The sequence below is a fragment of the Moschus berezovskii genome, chromosome 14 (genome assembly GCF_049115385.1).
Source record: "Moschus berezovskii isolate FMDL1 chromosome 14, NW_MosBer_1.0, whole genome shotgun sequence".
Taxonomy (NCBI): domain Eukaryota; kingdom Metazoa; phylum Chordata; class Mammalia; order Artiodactyla; family Moschidae; genus Moschus; species Moschus berezovskii.
The window spans coordinates 50630756-50654133 of record NC_142473.1 but is presented as its reverse complement, the minus strand read 5'-3'; the positions used below and the strand labels follow the sequence as shown (position 1 = coordinate 50654133).

Genomic DNA, 23378 nt, shown 5'->3' with positions numbered 1-23378 from the left:
TTAGAAAAGGCACAGGAAGCAGAGATCATTGCCAAGATCTGTTGGATCATAGAAAAAGCAAGAGAATTCCAGAAAAATAGCTACTTCTGCTTCACTGACTACACCAAAGCCTTTGTGTGAATTGCAACAAACTGTGGAAAACTCTTAAAGAGATGGGAATACCAGACCATCCTACCTGTCTCCTGAGAAACTTGTATGCAGGTCAGGAAGCAATAGTTAGAACTGGTCATGGAACAATGGACTGGTTCCAAATTGGGAAAGGAGTATGTCAAGGCTGTATATTGTCACCTTGCTTATTTTACTTATATGCAGAGTACATTATGTGACATACCAGGCTGGATGAAGTACAAACTGGAGTCAAAATGGGCACAATAAAGGACAGAAATGGTATGGACCTAACAGAAGCAAAAGATATTAAGAAGAGGTGGCAAGAATACACAGAAGAACTGTACAAAAAAGATCTTCAAGACCCAGATAATTACGATGGTGTGATCTCTCACCTAGAGCCAGACATCCTAGAATGTGAAGTCAAGTGGGCCTTAGGAAGCATCACCATGAACAAAGCTAGTGGAGGTGATGGAATTCCAGTTGAGCTATTTCAAATCTTAAAAGATGATGCTGTTAAAGCGCTGCAATCAATATGCTAGCAAATTTGGAAAATTCAGCAGTGGCCACAGGACTGGAAAAGGTCAGTTTTCATTCCAATCCCAAATAAAGGTAATGCCAATGAATGGGTATAAGAGTTGGACCATAAAGAAGGATGAACTCCAAAGAATTAATGCTTTTGAACTCTGGTGTTGGAGAAGACTCTTGAGAGTACCTTGGACTGCAAGGAGATCAAAGCAGTCAATTCTAAAAGAAATCAGTCCTGAATATTCATTAGAAGGACTGATGCTGAAGCTGAAGCTCCAATACTTGGGTCACCTGATGTGAAGAGCTGACTCATTAGAAAAGTCCCTGATTCTGGAAAGGATTGAAGGCAGGCGGAGAAGGGAATGACAGAGGACGAGATGGTTGGATGGCATTACCAACTCAATGGACATGAGTTTGAACAAGCTCTGGGAGATGTGATGGACATCTTCAGGACACCAGGAGAAAAGCCTGGTGTCCTGAAGTCCATGAGGTCCTTAAGAGTTGGACACGACTGAGTGACTGAACAACAAAGCATTGAAGGCATGCTAAACACTGAGCCTGTATGCAAAGAGAGGTGTTTTTTCTTGCTATTGTTTGATTGGGTATGTTTTTGTTTTGTCTCCAGGCAAAAAATCTCAAACAATGCACAAACTTACCATAAGATGAAGGACACATTTCTGAGAGCACATAGCACTAATATTTTTACAGAAAAAGGTAGAAAAATGCTAGACATATAACCAAAACCCACAGGAACCAACCAAAACAAGCCCTGAGCATGAGAAAGTTTATGATTTCAAGAGTTATCTTATTATAAAATTCAAATGTCCAGTTTTCCACCAAAAATTAAAAAAACTTGCGAAGAAACAAGAAAATATGACCCATTCACTGAAAAATTAATAGAAACTATCAATGAGGAATCAAGTCATAGAAGTTATTCAGCAAGGCCTTTAATTCAACTGGTTTAAATATGCTCAAAATACTAAAGGAAATCATGGACAAAAATTGTGTAACTCCAGGGGAATGATATTCCTCCAACAGCGTACAACTCTAAAGAGATGCAGATTATAAAAATGGACCAAACTAATTCTAGGTTAAAAATTAAAATATCGGAAATGAATTCACTAAGAATGTCACCATCAGATTTGAGCAGTCAAATTTGAAAATCAGAGAACTTGAAAACCAATCATTTAAAATTATCCAGTCTGAGCAACATAAAGACGAGGGAATGAACAAAAATGAAGAGAGCCCTATGCGTTCTGTGAGACACAATCAATAATAGAACATACAAATAATGGAAGTTTCATAAGGAGAGAGTAGAGAGAAAGGGATGTAAAAGAATTTTGAAGAAACTATGACCAACAAGTCATACTTTGATTAAATACATGAATCCACACATTCAGGAAGCTCAGTGAACTCTAGAAAGGGAAAACACAAGAGACCCACACTGAGACATGTTCTAATAAAACTTTTAAAGGTCAGAGACAAAGGAAGAACCTTGAAAGCAGCAAATGAGAAATGAATGTCCTATTTAAGTGAGATTCATTAAGAAAAGGACTGGACACCTTAGCAGAAACCATGGAGCCCAGAAGGCAGTGAGATGACATATTTAAAGTACCTAAAGAAAGAGAAAGCCCATAACTCTATACCTGGCAAAACCACCACTCAAAAATAAAGAAGTTAAGACATTCCCAGATTAACAAATGCTGAGGGATTTCATCACTAGTAGATGTGTCCTGTTTGTTCAGTCGCTGAGTTGTGTCTGACTCTTTGTCACCCTGTGGACTGCGGCATGTCAGGCTTCCTTGTCTTTCACTATTTCCTGGAGTTTGCTCAATTTCATGTTCACTGAGTTGGTGATACTAGATGTGTCCCATAGGAAATTCTAAAAAGAGTCCATCAGGAGGAAATGAAAGGACACTAGACAGTAAACTTGAAGCCACGTGAAGAAATAACACAGGTAAAGGAATATATAAGCCAGTGTTAGTGTATTTTTCATTTGTGACTCATTTTTCTTTCCCAGTTTGATCAAAAAGACAAATCATAAAATGATAATGATAAGCCTATGTTAAATGGGCACACAAAGTAGAAATATGTAATTTGTGACACAATAACATAAAGGGGGAAGGGATGGAGAAATGTAGGATCTGAATTTTTACATACCTACAGAAGGGATTCCAAGGGAACATTTCATGCAAAGATGGGCTCGATAAAGGACAGAAATGGTAGAGACCTAACAGAAGCAGAAGATATTAAGACGAGGTGGCAAGAATACACAGAAGAACTGTACAAAAAAGATCTTCACGACCAAGATAATCACTATAACGTGATCACTGACCTAGAGCCAGACATCTTGGAATGTGAAGTCAAGTGGGCCTTAGAAAGCATCACTACGAAAAAAGCTAGTGGTGGTGATGGAATTCCAGTGGAGCTATTTCAAATCTTGAAAGATGATGCTGTGAAAGTGCTGCACTCAATATGCCAGCAAATTTGGAAAACTCAGCAGTGGCCACAGGACTGGAAAAGGTCAGTCTTCATTCCAATCCCAAAGAAAGGCAATGCCAAAGAATGCTCAAACTACCACACAATTGCACTCATCTCACACCCTAGTAAAGTCATGCTCAAAATTCTCCAAGCCAGGCTTCAGCAATATGTGAACCATGAACTCCCAGATGTTCAAGCAGGTTTTAGAAAAGGCAGAGACACCAGAGATCAAATTACCAACATCCGCTGGATCATGGAGAAAGCGAGAGACTTCCAGAAAAACATCTATTTCTGTTTCATTGACTATGCCAAAGCCTTTGACTGTGTGGATCACAATAAACTGTGGAAAATTCTGAAAGAGATGGGAATATCAGACCACCTGACCTGCCTCTTGAGAAACCTGTATGCAGGTCAGGAAGCAACAGTCAGAACTGGACATGGAACAACAGACTGGTTCCAAATAGGAAAAGGAGTGCATCAAGGCTGTATATTGTCACCTTGCTTATTTAACTTATATGCAGAGTACATCATGAGGAACGCTGTGCTGGAAGAAGCACAAGCTGGATCAAGACTGCTGGGAGAAATATCAATAATCTCAAATATGCAGATGACACCACCCTTATGGCAGAAAGTGAAGAGGAACTCAAAAGCCTCTTGATGAAAGTGAAAGAGGAGAGTGAAAAGGTTGGCTTGAAGCTCAACATTCAGAAAACAAAGATCATGGCATCTGGTCCCATCACTTCATGGGAAATAGATGGAAAAACAGTGGAAACAGTGTCAGACTTTATTTTTTGGGGCTCCAAAATCACTGCAGATGCTGATTGCAGACATGAAATTAAAAGACACTTACTCCTTGGAAGGAAAGTTATGACCAACCTTGATAGTATATTAAAAAGCAGAGACATTACTTTGCCAACAAAGGTCTGTCTAGTCAAGGCTATGGTTTTTCCTGTTGTCATGTATGGATGTGAGAGTTGGACTGTGAAGAAAGTTGACTGCCGAAGAATTGATGCTTTTGAACTGTGGTGTTGGAGAAGACTCTTGAGAGTCCCTTGGACTGCAAGGAGATCCAACCAGTCCATTCTAAGGGAGATCAATCCTGGGTGTTCATTGGAAGGACTGATGCTAAAGCTGAAACTGCAATACTTTGGCCACCTCATGTGACGAGTTGACTCACTGGAAAAGACTCTGATGTTGGGAAAGGTTGGGGGCGGGAGGAGAAGGGGACGACCGAGAATGAGATGGCTGGATGGCATCACCGACTCTGTGGACATGGGTTTGAGTGAACTCCGGGAGTTGGTGATGGACAGGGAGACCTGGCGTGCGGTGATTCATGGGGTCGCGGAGAGTCAGACAGGACTGAGTGACCGAACTGAACTGAACAGAAGTTAATATGATATTAATTCAAAACCGATTGTTACGTGTTTGTGAGGTTAATTGTAAGCTCCAGCACAACCAATGCTAAAATAACTTTTAAATATACAGAAAAATAAATTAGAAAGGAATCAAAATCATACACTACAAAATTACCAAACACAAAAGAAGGCAGTTAATGGTGACATTGAGGAACAAACAAGATATGAAACAGACGAAAGACAAAGCAAAATCATAGAAATAAATGTTTCATTATCAGTAATTATAAATGGATTAAACTCTTCTATTAGAAGGTAAATATTCTCAAAATAGATTAAAAAGCAAAATGCTATTATAGGCTGTCTAGAAAAGACTCATTTAATATCCAAGACAAACAGGTCAGAAGTAAAAGAATGGAAAAAGACATTCTAGGCAAATAGTTACTGAAAGAGAACTGAGATATCAGTGCTAAGATCAGATAAAATAGACTCAATCAAAAATTGTTACAAGAGGCAAGGAGGAACACTAAATTTTGATTAAAATGTGAACCCATCAGGAAAATATAAACCTAGGAACCTAACAAAAGAACTCTAACACATAGGAAGCAAAAATTGAAAAGTGTAAGCAGAAATATACAGTTCTAAAATAATAGTTGGAGATTTCAATACTGTACTTTCCGTATGGGTAAACAATTAGAAGATCAGTAGCAAATAGGGGAGTTGAACAATGCTCTAAACCAGCTATATCTGACAGACATAAACAGACACTCTCTCCAACATCAGCTTGGTAGTGTTTCTGCTGAACAGATTTTCTCAAGAACTTTGTGGCTCTTCTGTAAGTTTCAGTGGGGTTCACTCCTCTAGGCAGAAGCCACATTTATCGATCTTTTCCAGACAAACCCTTCTAAGGCTTGCCCTCCTGCTGAAATAGTAGGAAACAGTACCCTTAAGCTCCCTAGAGGATATCTAGTTTAAATGATATCTGTGAAGCACACCTTTATCCTCTTTTTTGGGGAGGGTGTAGTTAAAATGATTTTTATTTATTATTTTTATTTGGAGGATAATTGCTTTACAGTATTGTGTTGGTTTCTGCCATGTATCAACATGAATCAGCCAAGTAACAATATATCTCCTCCCTCTTGAACCTCCCTCCAACCTACCATTGCACCCCTCTCGGTTGTCACAGAGCACTGGGTTGAGCTCCCTGCATCATATAGCAAATTCCCACGGGCTGTCTATTTTGCATATGGTAATGCGTGTTTCCATGCTTCTCTCTGAATTCATCTCAACCTCTCCTTTCCCTACTGTGTCCACAAATCTGTTCTCTGTGTCTGTGTTTCCATTCAGTTCAGTACAGTCGCTCAGATGTGTCCGACTCTGCAACCCCATGGATTGTAACAGACCAGGCCTCCCTGTCCTTCACCAATTCCTGGAGCTTACTCAAACTCATGTCCATTGAGTTGGTGATGGCATCCAACCATCGCATCCTCTGTCATCCCCTTCTCCTCCTGCCTTCAGTCTTTCCCAGCATCTGGGTCTTTTCCAATGAATCAGTTCTTTGCATCAGGTGGCCAAAGTATTGGAGTTTCACTTTCAGCATCAGTCCTTCTAATGAATATTCAGGACTGATTTCCTTTAGGATGGACTGGTTGGATCTCCTTGCAGTCCAAGGGACTCTCAAGAGTCTTCTCCAACACCACAGTTCAAAGCATCAATTTTTCAGCACTCAGCTTTTTTAATAATCCAACTCTCACATCCATACATGGCTACTGGAAAAAATATAACTTTGACTATATGGATTTTTGTTGGCAAAGTAATGTCTCTGCTTTTTAATATGCTGTCTAGGTTGGTCATAGCTTTCTTCCAAGGAGTAAGCGTCTTTTAATTTCATGGCTGCAGTCACTATCTGCAGTGATTTTGGAGCCAAAAAAAGTTAGTCTGTCCTATTTCCACTGTTTCCCCATCTATTTCCCATGAAGTGATAGGACCAGATGCCATAATGTTAGTTTTCTGAATGTTGAGTTTTAAGCCAACTTTTCACTCTCCTCTTTCACTTTCATCAAGACGCTCTTTAGTTCTTCACTTTCAACCATAAGGATGGTGTTAACTGCATATCTGAGGTTGTGATATTTCTCCCGGCAATCTTGATTCCAGCTTGTGCTTCATCCAGCCTGGCATTTTGCATGATGTACTCTGCATATAAGTTAAATAAGCAGGGTGACAATATACAATCTTGACGTACTCTTTTGCCAAATTCGAACCAGTCCATTGTCAATGTTCACTTCTAACTGTTGCTTCTTGACCTGCATACAGGTTTCTCAGGAGGCAGGTCAGTTGGTCTGGTATTCCCATCTCTTTCAGAATTTTCCACAGTTTGTTGTCATCCACACAGTCAAAGGCTTTGGCATAGTTAAAAAGCAGAAGTAGATGTTTTTCTGGAACTCTCTTGCTTTTATTGATAATCCAATGGATGTTGGCGATTTGATCTCTGGTCCCTGTGCCTTTTCTAAAACCATCTGGAAGTTCACAGTTCATGTACTGTTGAAGCCTAACTTTTAGAATTTTGAGCATTACTTTGCTAGAATGTGAGATGAGTGCAATTGTGTGGTAGTTTGAGCATTCTTTGGCACTACCTTTCTTTGGGATTGGAATGAAAACTGACCTTTTCCAGTACTGTGGCTACTGCTGAGTTTTCCAAATTTGCTGCTTATTGAGTGAAGCCACAGCACCATCTTTTAGGATTGTTTCCATTGCTGCCCTGTAAATAAGTTCATCAATACTGTCTTTCTAGATTCCATATATATGTGTTAATATACCATATTTGTTTTTAATCTTACTGACTTACTTCACTCTGTATAATAGGCTCTAAGTTCATCCACCTCATTAGAACTGGCTCAAATGCATTCATTTTTGTGGCTGAGTAATATTCTGTTGTATATATATACCACAGCTTCCCTATCCATTCATCTGTCAATAGACATCTAGTTTGCTTCCATATCCTAGCTATTATAAATAGTGGTGCAGTCAACGTTGGGTTATGGGTGTCTCTTTCAATTACAATTTTCTCAGGGTATATATCGGAGAAGGCAATAGCAAGCCACTCCAGTACTCTTGCCTAGAAAATCCCATGGATGGAGGAGCCTGGTAGGCTGCAGTCCGTGGGGTCGCTAAGGGTCGGACACGACTGAGCGACTTCACTTTCACTTTTCACTTTCACACATTGGAGAAGGAAATGGCATCCTGCTCCCCTGTTCTTGCCTGGAGAATCCCAGGGATGGGGGAGCCTGGTGGGCTTCCATCTATGGCGTCACACAGAGTCGGACAGGACTGAAGTGACTTAGCAGCAGCAGCAGCAGCAGGGTATATATAGCTCACTAGTAGGATTGTTGGGTCATATGGTAGTTTTATTTCTAGTTTTATAGGGAAACTTTATCCTTAAAATGATAGGAAGGCCTATTTCTGTGCCTGATTCCTTTGCCTTTTAATCTTTCTGAAGCTTTAGGGAAAAGTTGTACAATCATACTAAACAGAGATTAAGACTGTGAATCTCTTAATTCTTACAGAGGGTGAGAAATTTCAAAATCATAAGGTCTTGATTTCTTTTTGTTTAACAGTTCTTTCCTCAATTTATCATTCTCCTCTCACATATTATCATAAATAGAAAAAAGAATTCAAGACTCACTTTTAACACTTTACTTGGAAGTCTCCCTAAGTATAAAACCAGCTTTTAAGTATTTCCTTGAACATAACTCCAGGATATAATTTTGCTAAGCTTTTTATCATTTGTAACAAGAATCTTCCTCCTTCTGTTTCTAATAACATGTTCCTCAATTTCTTCTGAACTCTCACTGTGGCATACTTAAAGATTAGATTTCTACCAACAGTCTGTTGAAAATATAAGGGCTTTCTCTCAAAGTTCTTCTAGTCTCTGCTTACTTGACTGATTTCAAAGCTATTTCCAAGTTTTTAGGTGCCACTTCTAGGCATCAAAATCTGTATTATTTTTATATTGCTTTATAATGGATTACCACAAACTAAGTATCTCAAAACACAGATATATCCCAATTTCCACCAGGAGTCTGGCATGACTTGGCTGGTGGTTGTACTCGAGGTTTTATAAGGCAGCACTCCAGGTGTTGACTGAGCTGTATTTTCATCTAGAGTTTCAACAAGAAAAACTCCTCTTAGCTCATACATATTGTTAGAATTAATTTTCTTGTGATTTTAGGACTGTTCACAGTTCCTGGCCACATTATCTTTTCCACAGGCCTTCCTTCAACATGATAGCTTACTTCTGTAAGTCAGCAGAAGGGAAAATTATCTCTGAAGAAGGGCTCAGTCTCTCTTTAAGACCTTTTGCCTAATTAAGTTGAGCATCTATCCAGGATAATCTTCCTTTTGGTTAAAGCAAAATCAACTGATTTGGGACCTTCATTTTATATGAAAATTCCTTCATCTATGCTACATTCTATTGTTTAGCAGCAAAGGGCGGTCATTAGGTAGGCCTTGAATCATGGAGCTACCCTCAACTCTGTGCCAAGTGGTAAAGTATGTAAAGTCCTCAGTCCAGTATTTGACTTATACTAAGAGCTCAATACATGTTAGCACCTCCTGTCTTTCGATTTTTCTAAAGTCTCTGTTGGAACCACAATCTCAGTGCCAGAGGGATGTGGGACTCAATGAGGTAAATCCCACTGAAGGTGAGGACGATCTAAAGGAGTTTGCCACCACCTAGGAGAAGGCAATGGCAACCCACTCCAGTACTCTTGCCTGGAAAATCCCATAGACAGAGGAGCCTGGTAGGCTGCAGTCCATGGGGTCGCTAAGAGTCGGACACGACTGAGTGACTTCACTTTCACTTTTCACTTTCATGCATTGGAGAGGGAAATGACAGCCCACTCCAGTGTTCTTGCCTGGAGAATCCCAGGGACAGGGGAGCCTGGTGGGCTGCCATCTATGGGGTTGCACAGAGTCGGACACGACTGAAGCGACTTAGCAGCAGCAGCAGCTAAAGGAGAATCAGATTCTCTTACTTATAAAAGCATGCTTCACAGTTTAGGAAAATCTGGAGAGAGGAACTGTTAGTGCAGACTTGAAGACCTACACCAGAGAACTTGGAAGGAATATTATGCAGATTAGATTCCAGGGAATTTTTCAGTGCATCAGGGTAGAGTATAGACAGGAATTAAGAGAGAAACATAGCCTAGGGAGTGTATTCCATCCAAACAAGTAAGATGGCTGTTATATGGAGATACATATAACCTTCAAGATATCTTTTAAGTTGACCAAAGGGACTTGGAGTGTAGGTGGCTAAGGATTTGTAACTGAGCTGTTCTGTACGTGGAATTCATTTGGTGCCTATACCTATTCCCGGTGGTAGAGGCAAATTTTAAAAGATGATATTCAGTTCAGATTGGCCTATGAACTAAAGTAACTTTAAAAGTGGCAAGTGTATCAGGGAAAACATCATGAAAAGAGACAAAGGCTGTTTGAATGGGATGAATAAAGCCCAAGGACTAGAGGATCCTATGGGACTAAGAATGGAAATATAGGAAAAAGATAAGCTCCCCAAGGTAGAAGCAGGTTCCAATCTCCAGGAGACCAGGAAGACTGAAAGTAGAATGTCAGACCCACCACTCCAAGGAGAATAAATATAGGGTTTAATGATAATATGTCAAATCCAGTAAATATTGGGAAGCTTACATAACTGGAGAATGAAAGGAAAGATCAAGACTTAAGGGTCTAAATTAAGGCCAAGTTTTGTTTGTTTGTTTGATTTTTACTTTAACTAGAAACTACATACCACAACTGCAGTCAGGAAAACTGATCCTGTAGGTTTTCTTTCAGAAGTGACTTCCCATCTCCTGAAGGTTTCTGCCATGAAATAATAGGAAATATTAGTTATGAACATTGCTAGAACATGGAAAATAACTTTCAACATTTTTGTATAGACTGAAAGTTAACGGAGATGCTGTGTGTCTTTTCTGCTGTTTTAGCAATTCTATTATTTTCTTGTTGTCTCAAAATGGGGAGATGCTTTCCTTTAGGAGATGTCGGAGATTGTAACCCAAAGAAGGCCTCTTCAGCGTTTGAAATCCCATAGTCATTGACCTCCATACAGGTTAGGAAGGAACAAAAAAGTAGGATAGTAGCTGTAGCTGCTTTTTCCTTCTAAGACTTTAAGACCAAACCTACTGACCTAGAATTCTCAGAGCTGTCAGTTTGAGGGCACAGAAAATGACACATAGAGAGGAGGGTAGACTTCTTAATGATTGTCTCCACTGCACGGTCTGGTCCAGATTTGGACAGATACTGTGACAATGGAAAGCTGGGGAGTCTATCTGTCCTGTTACACTGTCAGGCTCCTGTCATTCTTCATTCTTCATGAGTAACTGTGCTGAGTGTTGGGTAGGAGTTGAATCTGTCAGAAGACATTTTTCAAGGTTACCTTCCCTGAAGGGAACTGATACACTATGGATATATCCCCACGTTAGGAGATAATCTGCCTGTGATTTGAGAGCATTGGTTTATACCCCAACGGACACAACATTTGATCACCAAATAGCATGATAAAACTACAATTTTATGTTGACTACAGAAAGTGTAATGTGGAAATCAGTCCATATATTCAATTCTTGCTAAACACTGAATCCTTGGCATCTATTGTAACCTAACAAAATGATCTCTGCTGAAGATGAATGCTGAGGCCTTTACTAGGTGTATGTAGGTCCAGAACACACTAGTATTTTCCTCAAGAGTAAATAAGTTTTATAGTTAAGTTGTATACCAGGATCCCTCCTTTCCACCTCCAACTAGAGTAGCTGGGAAGACATCCTTTGAAGTCACATAAAAATCAAGTTTGTCAGTTCCAGCAAGGATCTAGTCATAGTCATAGAACTATACTATTGTTGAAGATCCCCTTTTGTTATTCACTACTTATTCTCTAAGAAAAATATAAATAAAATAGTGTGTATATCTGAGCACTTGTGTATATGCCACTTGTTCTGATAGTTTCCAATGTCAATGAGTCATTCTTTGTAGCTTTGTGTGCCTCAGAGCTGACACCGGTGTTGTGTCAGTGAAAGAGAAGTAGAGATATGTGTAGTAGGAAGAAGGATGAGGAGAAGAAAAGATTCTTTTAGTTATTATCTACTTTGCTGTTGCCTACAGTGAAGGACTTTTGGGCTAGAGGTAGATTATTTACCCATTCTTTGTGGTGCTGGAAAGATTTTATCAATGATTTCTCTACCTTACTTATCATATGAAAATGAAGTGAATGTGCTAGTCTCTTAATCATGTCTGACTCTTTGTGACCCCATGGAATGTAGCCTGCCAGGCTCCTCTGTCTATGGAATTCTCCAGGCAAGAATACTGGAGTGGGTTGCTATTCCCTTCTCCAAGAAGTCTTCCAAACCCAGGGATCAAACCCAGGTCTCCTGCATTTCAGGCAGTTTCTTTACCATTTGAGTCACCAGGGAAGCATATAGTTCTGGTCTATTTGGATGCCAAATTATAGAGATAGACTTAAAGAAGGCAGGAATCGATTCAAAAAAGGCAGAAACTGCAGCAAATTAATGCAGGTATTAAGGATTGTAATGTCCTCACTCTTCTGACTGATTGAACTTGACTTGGTTTTAAACCAATTTAAAGTTAAAAACATGACTTAATCTTTCAAAGTAGTTGTCTTCAGACTTTATATTGCATAATGATTACCTGAGGACATCTTAAAAATGTGGATTCCCAGCCCCACTCACAGAGAATCTGACATGGAAGGTCTAGCTTATTGCTCAGGAACTATGGTTTTTATAACTACCTCAACTTTCATTTTACAAATGCTTTCAAGTGGTAAATCACATTTTGAAAAATACTATTCTAAGAAAACATTTTTTAGTGGAGAAAGGGTGGGAGTGTAAAAAATAAATTTGCCCTTTCTGTTGCCTGAACATGATGATGTATCATTTAACTCTCTTTACTTCTTAGTTTCCAGTTGAAATACTCTTTCTTTCTCAGTATTTGAATGAATATACATGAAAATTAAACTGTTGTGCTAGAATGTTCAACTGATTTAAATTTTTTAAGACTATAACTTCAAAGGATAAAGAAACGGAAAGGCCTGTGCTGAGCTATAAAGCTTTTTAAGGAGACAGGTAGGCTAGATCCAGAAATGCTGCTGACGTGTGACTGAGTCTAATATGGTCAGAAAAATTATGATAATTTCAGGAATTATCAAAGAAAAAAAATAGAATATTTCCCAGAACTGTAGTAGGCCTGATTGTACATAATGAAAATTTAGATCAAATGTTGTATGAAATTAACAACAACAGAAACAACTCTGTTTAATAGATCCTGGAAGTACTCTCCTATTCGTAGAATAGATAGTAAGGAGTTTGAATATTAAACAAATGAACAATGTCGGTTATTTATAGATATATTATTAATAAAAGCAGATGGATGTTAGAGTTCCCAGTAGCAGCATGGTATTGCTACATGATTTTTTAATATTAAAAATAGCACTAATTTTACTATTCTTAAGGTATATGATTTGGATCCTAAGATTATCTGTCAACCAAATTAGTAAAGGAAAAAGTAAAGCTACTAGTGTAAATGATTTTTATTGTGTAAGGTAAAAATTAAAAACAGTTAATAATGAAAATTCTAGCTAGTTCATACAAACAGTGAATGCTTGAGAGGGTATGAAGAAAAGGGAAACCCCTTACACTGTTGGTGGGAATGTAAATTAATACACCCATTAAGGAGAACAGTATAAATATTCCTTAAAAAACTAAAAATAGAACTAAAATGTGACCCAGCAATCCCACTACTGGGCAATTACCCAAAGAAAACCATTTTTCAAAAAGACACATGCACCCCTATGTTCATTGCAGGACCATTTACAATAACCAGGATATGGAAACAGCCTAAATGTCCACCAACAGAGAAATGGATAAAGAAAATGTGGTACATATATACAATGGAATTTTACTCAGTCATAAAAAGGAACGAAACTTGGTCATTTGTGGAGATGTGGATGAACCTAGAGACTTTTATACAGAGTGAATTAAGTCAAGAAAAGAAAAACAAATATCATATATTAATGCATATATGTGGAATTTGAAAGAATTGGTATAGATGATCTTATTTATAAAGCAGAAATAGTGACACAGATGTAGAGAACCAATACATAGGTTTCAAGGGGGAAAGGAGGATGGGATGAATTGGGAGGTTGGGACTGACATATACATGCTATGTATAAAATAGATAACAAGTGAGAGCCTACTCTATAGCACAGGAAACTGTACTCAGTGCTCTGTGGTAACCTAAATGGGAAGGAAGTCCAAAAAAGAGAGGATATATGTATTTGTATAGCTGATTCACTTTGCTGTACAGTAGCAAGTAACACAGTATTATAAAGCAACTATACTTCAATAAAAACTTTAAAAATTCTAGTTAGCTCAATATAGGACGAGGTGGTATAGATGAGGATACTCTGTGTGTATGGGTGTGGGTGGGTGGGTGTTTGGTGGTAATGAGAGTGAAAATGCATCTAGCTGGTAAAAATTTATTTTTGAATGTGACAGATAAAAAGGAAAGTTAGTAATGACATAAAAGGGTGATTCCTTTCTCTCTCTGTGTGTGCATGCTCAGTCATGTCCAACTTTTTGTGACCACATGGAATGTAGTCCCCCAGGCTTCTCTGTCCATCATCCTAACTAATGAAATAATAAAATGAAATAAAGAAAACTCATTTGGTATCATGAAAGTAGACCAAAAAAATTCAAAAGAAGAAAGTATGGGTACATACAAATAAGTGACAGGAAGAAGTCTAGTTTTTCATCCTTAAGTATATGCCAGTAGAACTGTGTATAAACATACATCAAGACATATCCACCAGAGTGTTCATAGCACCACTATTCATAAAAGTAAACAATTGGAAACCATCCTGATGTCCTTTCACAGTCACATGGTAAATTAAAAAATTACATATTCATACAATAATAAAAATAACATCAAAGTGATACACAACAATATAGGTAAATCTCACAATTTTAAGTTTTGAAACAAGCCAAATACAAAAGAATACATATAATATGATTCCATATACGGAAAGGTAAATACCTGCCAAAATGAATTTATAATATCATAAGTCTGAGTAATGACTAGTGTAAACTGTTCAGAATAGAGAGATTAATGATAAGAAGTAGCTAAGAGTATGAGAGATTGTTCTGGAATAGGGCAGTGTTCTCATACTCCATCTGGGCATGCTTACGTGGTCAATTTGTGATACTTCATTAAACTGTGGATACTGGTAGACTCTAATCTCACGGCACCATCTTCTCTATGGTTTGAGCGGTCCTTAGTCAGTGGAGGAAGGATCACAGAGACCAGGAGAAAAGACCAAAGCAGTTTTATTCCATCGCAGGAGGACCGTCAAGTTAATCTGTGTTGTTCCTAATCAGGGTGCAGTCATAGGCACATGTTTTATGGTATTGGGCTCAAATCTTTCCTAGTCACATAAACAGAAAGCAGATAATCTCAGACCTTATATGGAAAACCCCCTGAGAACCTGTTTGTTATTTCTTGAGCTAAAAAGCCTGAACATGGTCAATCTGAGACAGATTTGAGGGTACAGTTGGACAGGACTAGAGAAAGACTTATAGTTCTTTAGGGTAAGGGTCAGGCCCCTGGGAAATGGTGATTTTCAGAGACTAGCAGGTAAACTTAGGCTTATTATTAAATGGCTTGTCCTGTGTAAAAAAGGAGAGCATAATTCTTTGTTAAATTTCCTGTTGTCTAAGAAAAACACAGATAAAGTATGGACATCTATGTGACAGAAAAATATCAGAAAACTTGTATTCAGAGGTCTTCTCTGACATCCCCTAACTCCAAGTTTCCTTTCTATTTCGCAACCTCAGGTTCTAAAGAGGAAGACTGTGGAGAATAGGCCTCTCAGCCATATTTAGCAGAAATTCAGTAGAAGGGATATAGTTGATAACATAAATGTTATAAAAGGTCAGATATTTGTTCATTTTTCTAATCTATATTTTCCTCTATCTTGTTAAAGTTCATGAATACTGTCAATTTCAACTTGCTGAGATTGACAAGAAGCTTTGAGCTATTCAAACTCAAGATGTCTTCTCTCAGAAATAGGAATTTTTTTGACTCTTGTCCTAAGTAAATTGCACATATATATGTGGTTTGGGTGTGTACGTAAAAAAAGAAAGAGGTCATTACATTGTCTTATTTTAAGATTTACATGCAGCTACCAAGAACAAGATGGTATTAATGAAGACAGATATAGGTCAATGGAAATGGAAGAGTACAGAGGATTTAGAAATACACTCATACATATATGCTACACCGATTTGCAAAGAGGAATGGAAAATCTATTCAACAAATGGTGCTGGGACAATTGGATATCCATGTGGAAAAAACCTAATCATTGACCCTGCTTTACACCACACCCAAAATAACTCAAAATAGACCAATATTTAAATGTAAAAATAACCTATTAAACTTATGAATGAAAGAAGAGTGAAAAATATTAATATTCATGGTCTTGCAGTGGGCAAAACTTTCTTAGGACACTAAATCATAAGCCATAAAAAAACTGATCAATTAGACAATCAAGATGAAAAATTTGGCTCTCTGAAAATTAGATTAAGACAAGTAAAGGCCTAACTAAAGAATGGAAGAAGATATTTTCAATGAATATAGCTGACAAAAAGCTGGTATCCAAATTATATAAAGACTCTTACAGTTCAATAATATGTAAGAGAATGCAATAAGAACAGGGCAAAGTGTTTGAATAGCCGATTTCATAAAAGAAGATATTGAGTGGTCAGTAAGTACATGAAAAGATGGTCAACATCATTAGTCATTAGGGAAATTCGAATGAAAACTGCAATGAGAAAACAGAACAAACTCATTAGAAAGGCTAAAATTAAGAAGACTGAGGATATCAAGTGTCAGAGAGGATGTAGAGCAGCTAGAACATGCCCCACTAATGGCAGTAACCATTTCAGAAACTTGTTAGGCACTTGTGAAACATGCACACACCATATGACTCACTTCTAGGTGTCTATCCAAGAGAATTAAAAATTTTTGTCCACACAATGATTTGTGTATAGATGTTCATAGTAGATTTTTGCATTATAGCTAAAAACTAGAAATACTCAAAATGTCCATAAATAGGTAGATACTGGGTTGGCCAAAAAGTTTTTTTGGGTTTTTGTGTAACATCCCATGAATGAACTTTCTGGCTAATCCAATAGCTAAACAAAATAAGCTATACAATAAAATACTGCTTAATAATAGAAGTGGATAACTACTTTTGCAAGCAACAACATGGTTGAATTTAAAATTTATTCTGCTGTGTGAAAGAAGCCATCAGGGAAAGAATACTTCTTGTATTATTCCATTTATATAAAATGCAAACTAATTTATAGTAATCCAAAGCATATCAGTGGTTGCCCGGGACTGGAGTAGAGGGAGGGGCAAAGACTGCAAAGGAGCACTGTAAATTTTGCTGCTGCTGCTGCTAAGTCACTTCAGTCGTGTCCGACTCTGTGTGACCCCATAGACGGCAGCCCACCAGGCTCGCCCGTCCCTGGGATTCTCCAGGCAAGAACACTGGAGTGGGTTGCCATTTCCTCCTCCAATGTGTGAAAGTGAAAAGTGAAAGTGAAGTCGCTCAGTCATGTCTGACTCGGAGCGACCCCATGGACTGCAGCCTACCAGGCTCCTCCGTCCATGGGATTTTCTAGGCAAGAGTACTGGAGTGGCTTGCCATTAATTTTGGGGGATCATGAAAATATTTTAAGTCTTGGTTGAAGGAATAGTTTCAAGGGTTTAGTAGTTTCAACTTGGATCATGAAAATATTTTTATGTCTTGATGGTGGGAATAGATTCAAGGGTTTAGTAGTTTCAACTTGGCAAAATTCATCAAAATGTATACCTGAAATGGATGCATTTTTTTGTGCATAGGTTATTACTCAATAAAATTGACATAAAAATAAAATATTTTGAACTAGGATAGAGGAAGCCACATGATTCCATCTTCTGTGGGACCTTTTGAGTGCAAGAACATAGGGGCATTTATGTGGGAGTGTATGCTTACACTTAGATGTGACTTCCTTGAGACCATTTATTCCCATATTCTAATTTGCTTTTAGACTAGTGAGGCTTCTGGGAGCATTCTAAAACCACATAGCAAGAGGAGATCTTTTCCCTTTCCTTGGTTTTCACATTTTTGTCTTCATGTACCTAGCGATTAGTAGCAAATGCCTTGGCTACAGTTGAAACATGCGACATTGTCTTGAGGACAGAAAGAAATTGAACTGGGACCTGAACCAGGAGCAGCCAAGTGTGTAGAGGATGTTTTTGGATAACTGAGGAGACTGAAGAAAAAGGTTGAATCCCTGGGGACCAAGAGAATGTGAAACCAGCATGGGAACAGGCTAGGACAGAGTTGTACTTCTTACCAGCAGGAGAAACCCTTGAGGTGGAATATAAGTGCATCCCAGCTTGCATCCAGTAACTTGTTTAAACCTCTTTCTGCCTTTTGTTCTCTCAATGCATCCATTCTATTGCCATCTTCCCAGTGTCTCGGGCCCCAAACAAGTCTAGTTTGATTCTTTTTCATTCTCTTCTTCACTTCCCACAATCAAACAACTCATATTCATAATTTTACATATAATTTACACTTACTGGTCTAGTCCTAAGTGCCAGGCACTTTTCGAGACAATGAGGTTAAAGAGATAAATATGAAAAAGGCTGAGTAGGTCCTTTGAATCAATAGTCCAGAAGCATTGAGAGGGGTCTATGAATACAGGAAAGATTACATCAAAGAGAGCATTAGTTGAGGCTCCTCTCATTTGGTGACGTCCCTTTCCATTTCTACAGAGTTAGAAGCTATGTAGACCTTCCTCATCTTCAAAGATTGTCACCTTCAAATTACGACTCTATTATCCATTCTTGTGTCCTTCCCTCTGGTCCTTAAGGAAGAGGCATCCCTAACCTCTTTGCCATATGAACTCTGTCTTCTAAATCCTGCTGCTACTCACCTCCCATTGGGGTTTTTCTTTTTTTTCTTTATCTTGGGCCTAAAATATCTTGAGTATTTTACTTTTGTGGTTGCTTCACTTTGGGTAAGAAAACACACATCTTCCATTTTGTTTAAATATAGAGTGGATCTTGCTTCTTCCATAAGCTTTTCTTTATATTTCTTTTATTGCCAGATTTCTCAAAAAGGAATTTCAAATTTAGCACTTCTGGCTCAGTAAATGTTTGTTGATGAAATAAATTGATGAATGCATCCTATGCACTTATTATTATTTAGTTTCAATTCTGCCCTCACCTTTTTCTAGAAAAAGTTCTCTAGAAACCTGATATTCACTTTCTAATTATCCAGTCCAGAGAGCCTTTCCAGTTTTCTATCCTGTTAAATCTGGAAGCTCCTCTTTGTTGGCCATCTCTCCTCTCTTGTACCCATCATGATAATGTGCCTTTGAGTGAATGAGATCATACAAGTACCACTGATTGGAAGTTTGGTAAAGATTTTTTAAATGTCAGCATTTATTTCACACATATTTATTGAGGGCTTTCAGCATGCTGGGAAATGTTTTAGGTACTATGTGTTGACTAATGAATAAGGCAGGTTATTGATGATGAAAAATTTTACAGTGTTTACACTGTTTACCTTTACCTGCCTTTACAGCGTTTACCTTTACCTGAGGGAAGCAGGCCATAAACTTCAAAATATTTCAGGTTAAGTGTTAGCAAGGAAACAATCAGATAATTGGATGGAGAGTCACCTGAGACTGCTTTGATCATGTAGTTAGAGGATATGTGTTCAAAGACTCTGCTGCTAATCGTGAGCTGCTTTAGGCTCTTTATGCAGCGTCTAGCCTTTTCCAGTTTCTATCAAATATCACGATCCACCAGTGACACCACTGGGTATTTATCTAAAGGAAAAGAAAATACTAATTTGAAAAGATCCTCTCCATCCCTGACCAGGTTCATTCCAGCATTGTTTACAATAACCAAGGTTGAAAGCAACATGAATGTCCATTGATGGATAGATGGATAAAGAAAGTGCGGTACATTTCTAATGGAATATTATTCAGCAAAAAAAAAAAAAAACAAACAAGAGAGAGAGAAAGAAATCCTGCCATTTGTGACAACATGGTTTGACCTTGAGGGCATTATGTTAAGTAAAATGTCAGACAAAGATAAATACCATATGATCTCGCTTACATATGGAAGCTAAAATAAAACATAACATAACCAAAAACAAGCTAAATGATATAGAGAACAGGTTGGTGGTTGCCAGAGTTTGGGGGAGAAGGACGGAAAATGGGTGAAGGAGGTACAAAGGCTGAAATTTCCAGTTATAAAAGGAATGAGTCCCGGGAATGTTATATGCAGTATGATGACTATAGTTGATAATACAGTATTGTGATTTGAAAGTTGCTAAGAAGACCTTAAAATTTTTCATAAGGAAAAGTAACTATAACTGTGTGGTGATGGATGTTTACTAGGCTTGTGGTGAGTTATCATTTTGCAATATATAGACATACAGAAACATGTTGCACAGCTTAACTAATATTATATGTGAGTTATATCTCAATAAAAAAGAAAAAAGTAACAAAATGTTAGTTTGCCTCTAAATCTCTACCTCCAATTGTAGATTATACTATTTCTGCAGCTTCTCTTTGGACTTGGATTTATGGTGTTGAATGGCTTATCCAGTTAGAAACTTATTTTGAATTCCTAACTCTGGCCCTTTGGGGGTATTATTGCATTTTGATGGGCAAATGGTGATGTGGGCACCTTTTATTTCTTGGAAGCCATTTTTTCCTCCTTCTCCACCTAAACTATGTCCGTTAGTTACCTGCTAAATGCCGGGCATTAGTTTGTCCTATTTGACTGCTCTGTATAAGAAGCTCTTGAATCTGTATCTCTATCCTTGTATGGTTCACCTTTCACAGTGCATCCTGAAACTCATAGGCAAGTCATTTACTTGTTTACAAAACTCGAAAAGTCCTCATTTGTTTATGATATGATCAAATTACTTGGCCCTAGCGTTCAATCCCCCTCACACCTGGTAACAATCAACCCAGTCACCCCTTTTTTTTCTTTGAAGTGAAGTGAAGTGAAATGAAGTCGCTCAGTTGTGTCCGACTCTGTGACCCCATGGACTGTAGCCTAGCAGGCTCCTCTGTCCGTGGGATTATCCAGGCAAGAGTACTGGAGTGGGTTGCCATTTCCTTCTCCAGAGGATCTTCCTGACTCAGGGATTGAACCTGAGTCTCCAGCATTGTAGGCAGACACCTGTCTGAGCCTTGCGTTATAATATTACTTCTCTGTTACGGTTTGGTTTCCTAGCTGCAAGACAGGCGGCATCTTAGCTCTCCCACTGGGGTCAAACCTCAAAGAGCGAAGTCTTAACCACTGGACTGCCAGGAAAGTCCCAACCCAATTCTTTTTACAACCATTCTTTTTCCTTTTCTGAACTTCTAGTTCACTTTCTTCCCTTAAAAGCTGTACTCTGTCATCTTTCCTCAATCTCATAGTTTTTTTAACCCTGTATGTTGGGGTGGAACAGAATATGCCACCTCCAAATCTGCCACTTTGACATGTGAATTATTCTGAGCAGAAGTCAGTTAAGACCCAGCGGACTCAGGAATAGCTTTTTTACCTCTCCTTGTACTGCCTAAAAGAATTATATAGAGGGCCTGTACCAGAAAGTCTTGGAGAAGGAAATGGCATCCCACTTCAGTATTCTTGCCTGGAGAACTCCATGGACAGAGGAGCCTGGTGGGCTACAGTCTGTGGGGCAGCAAAAAGTTGGAGTGACTGAGCGACTAATACTGTGCCAGAAAGAGCTATTATCACAGACAGCTTTTTTTTTTTTTTTTATCAGAAAGACATATTTTCACAGCATTGCAAGCATTTGCTTACCAATCATTTGCTCTTCCCATCTTCTTAATTGTCTCCCTCGTCTTTGAAGCCCCAGACCCCTACTGCCTTCTCCTTATCTTGAGATGGTATATAGGCCTCAATTGCCAGACCATCTTTGAGTCTTGGTGGGGATTCTGTAAGTATGTAATTAAACTTAACTTTGTTCTGTTAATCTGTTTTATATCAATTCAAATATTAGATCAGCAAAATATTATGTTAGATGAGCATTTCCCAGGACACTATACTCCTAACCCAATTCTCCTTATTTGTGAAGCCTTCCTTTATTCTTCCAGGTCCAGTTAGTTCCCTTCTTCTCTGTATTTACCATAGCACCTCTTACTTGCTGCTGCTGCTGCTAAGTCACTTCAGTCGTGTCCGACTCTGTGTAACCCCACAGACGGCAGCCCACCAGGCTCCCCCGTCCCTGGGATTCTCCAGGCAAGGACACTGGAGTGGGTTGCCATTAAGTGAAGTCGCTCAGTCATGTCTGACTCGTAGCGACCCCGTGGACTGCAGCCGACCAGGCTCCTCTGTCCATTACTTACATGAGTCATAATAAAGTTAAACTTTTCATGAGTCCTTTGCTCTTGGAAAGCAGTGATGGTTAAAAGAACTCCATATAACCTTTGTGTTCTGAGAATTAACTTACTGCAAAGAGCCACCTTTTTGCATATGACTTAGGTAAGACTCATTTGTGTGTTCCCCTATTACTTATAAGGAGGCCAGACACAGACCCCCTTTTAAAATATTAACTGCTTTTCTTTCTCTCTTTCTTTATTGCTATACAATAGATCTTTCTTGGTTACTTATTTTAAATATACCATCAGACAAAGACCCTTAAAATTCCATTCTTTGCCTCATGAAACTTTCACTGAGCTGTTTGTCCCCCTGATCAATTGGAGTGTTTGAAACTGAATATTAATTAAACTTCTCTCCTTTTTGGCCCCCTTAAGGTTGACCCATCTTCGTCCTGATCCAGCATACAACCCCTCCTTTATGATCCCTCCTAAGAATAAAAATATTTCCTTTTATACATGCCCTCTATTCTGTGTTCTTTCTAGCCTGTTGACCCTTCTCTACAAAAGAAAATTCCTTTCTTTTTGTCCTTTGAGATGCTTGCAGTTCTGTTTGAATTGTTTTCTTTATTACAATAGTCTCTTTCCCTTTATTGCAATAATCCTTTCAAATGAAGTCTTTTTTTATGTAAGTGTAGATTTATTTTTATTTGATCTCTTTTTATGTAAATATAGATTTATTTTTATTTTATTTTTATGTAAGTGTAGATTTATTTTATTTTATTAGATTTTTTTCTTTATTACAATAGTCTGTTTCCCTTTATTGCAATAATCCTTTCAAATGAAGTCTCTTTTTATGTAAGTGTAGATTTATTTTTATTTGAGATTGTTTGTCTCTTTTGATAATGTACTCCCTTTCCCTCAGATTTGGAGCTGTTTATTGGAACAATGAGAACGTTAGATTCATATTTGTGTTCTCATCATGCCTTAATCTGCCTTGATCTCTGACTGTCCCTATTCCCGTTTCCATCAATTTCTGTTTTTATTTTAGTCTCTGAGTATGTTGTTGTATCCCTCTGTCTACCCATTTCTCTCCTTTTCCTTCACTTACCTGTCTCCTTGAGGCCAAGCTCCTGTCTTCAGTTTGCTCAGAGAGATGAGCGAGAAAGCAGAGCAGGTTCCTTCCCCGAGTCTGGCAGTTTGCTTATCGAAGTCTCCAGCCTAGACTTCAGCTCCTTTTGTGGTAAAAGGGCAAGCAGGAAGTGAAAAACTGGTTTCACTTTTGTATTTTTTTTCCCCTCTTTGAAAAAATCAGCTGATTTTAAGGAATCCTACTCATTTATTTATTTATTTGTTCATTCATCCATTTATAATTGTGATTTATATTTATTTATATAATTATGATTAGATAATTGTGATTTATAATTGTGTTTAC

The 23378-nt window shown here is 38.2% G+C and overlaps 1 protein-coding gene across 1 annotated transcript in view; it reads right to left on the bottom strand.

Moving 5' to 3' along the window:
• LOC129554575 (interferon-induced very large GTPase 1-like) overlaps positions 1-23178 on the bottom strand; it is a 51674-nt gene extending 28496 nt beyond the window's left edge. Inside the window, exons 1-2 of the mRNA XM_055423477.2 lie at positions 23055-23178; positions 10270-10340 (exon numbers count right to left, since the gene is read on the bottom strand). The gene's annotated coding sequence lies outside the window, so the exon portion shown is untranslated. The remainder of the gene's footprint in view (positions 1-10269; positions 10341-23054) is intronic.
• Between the last annotated feature and the right edge of the window lie 200 nt (positions 23179-23378).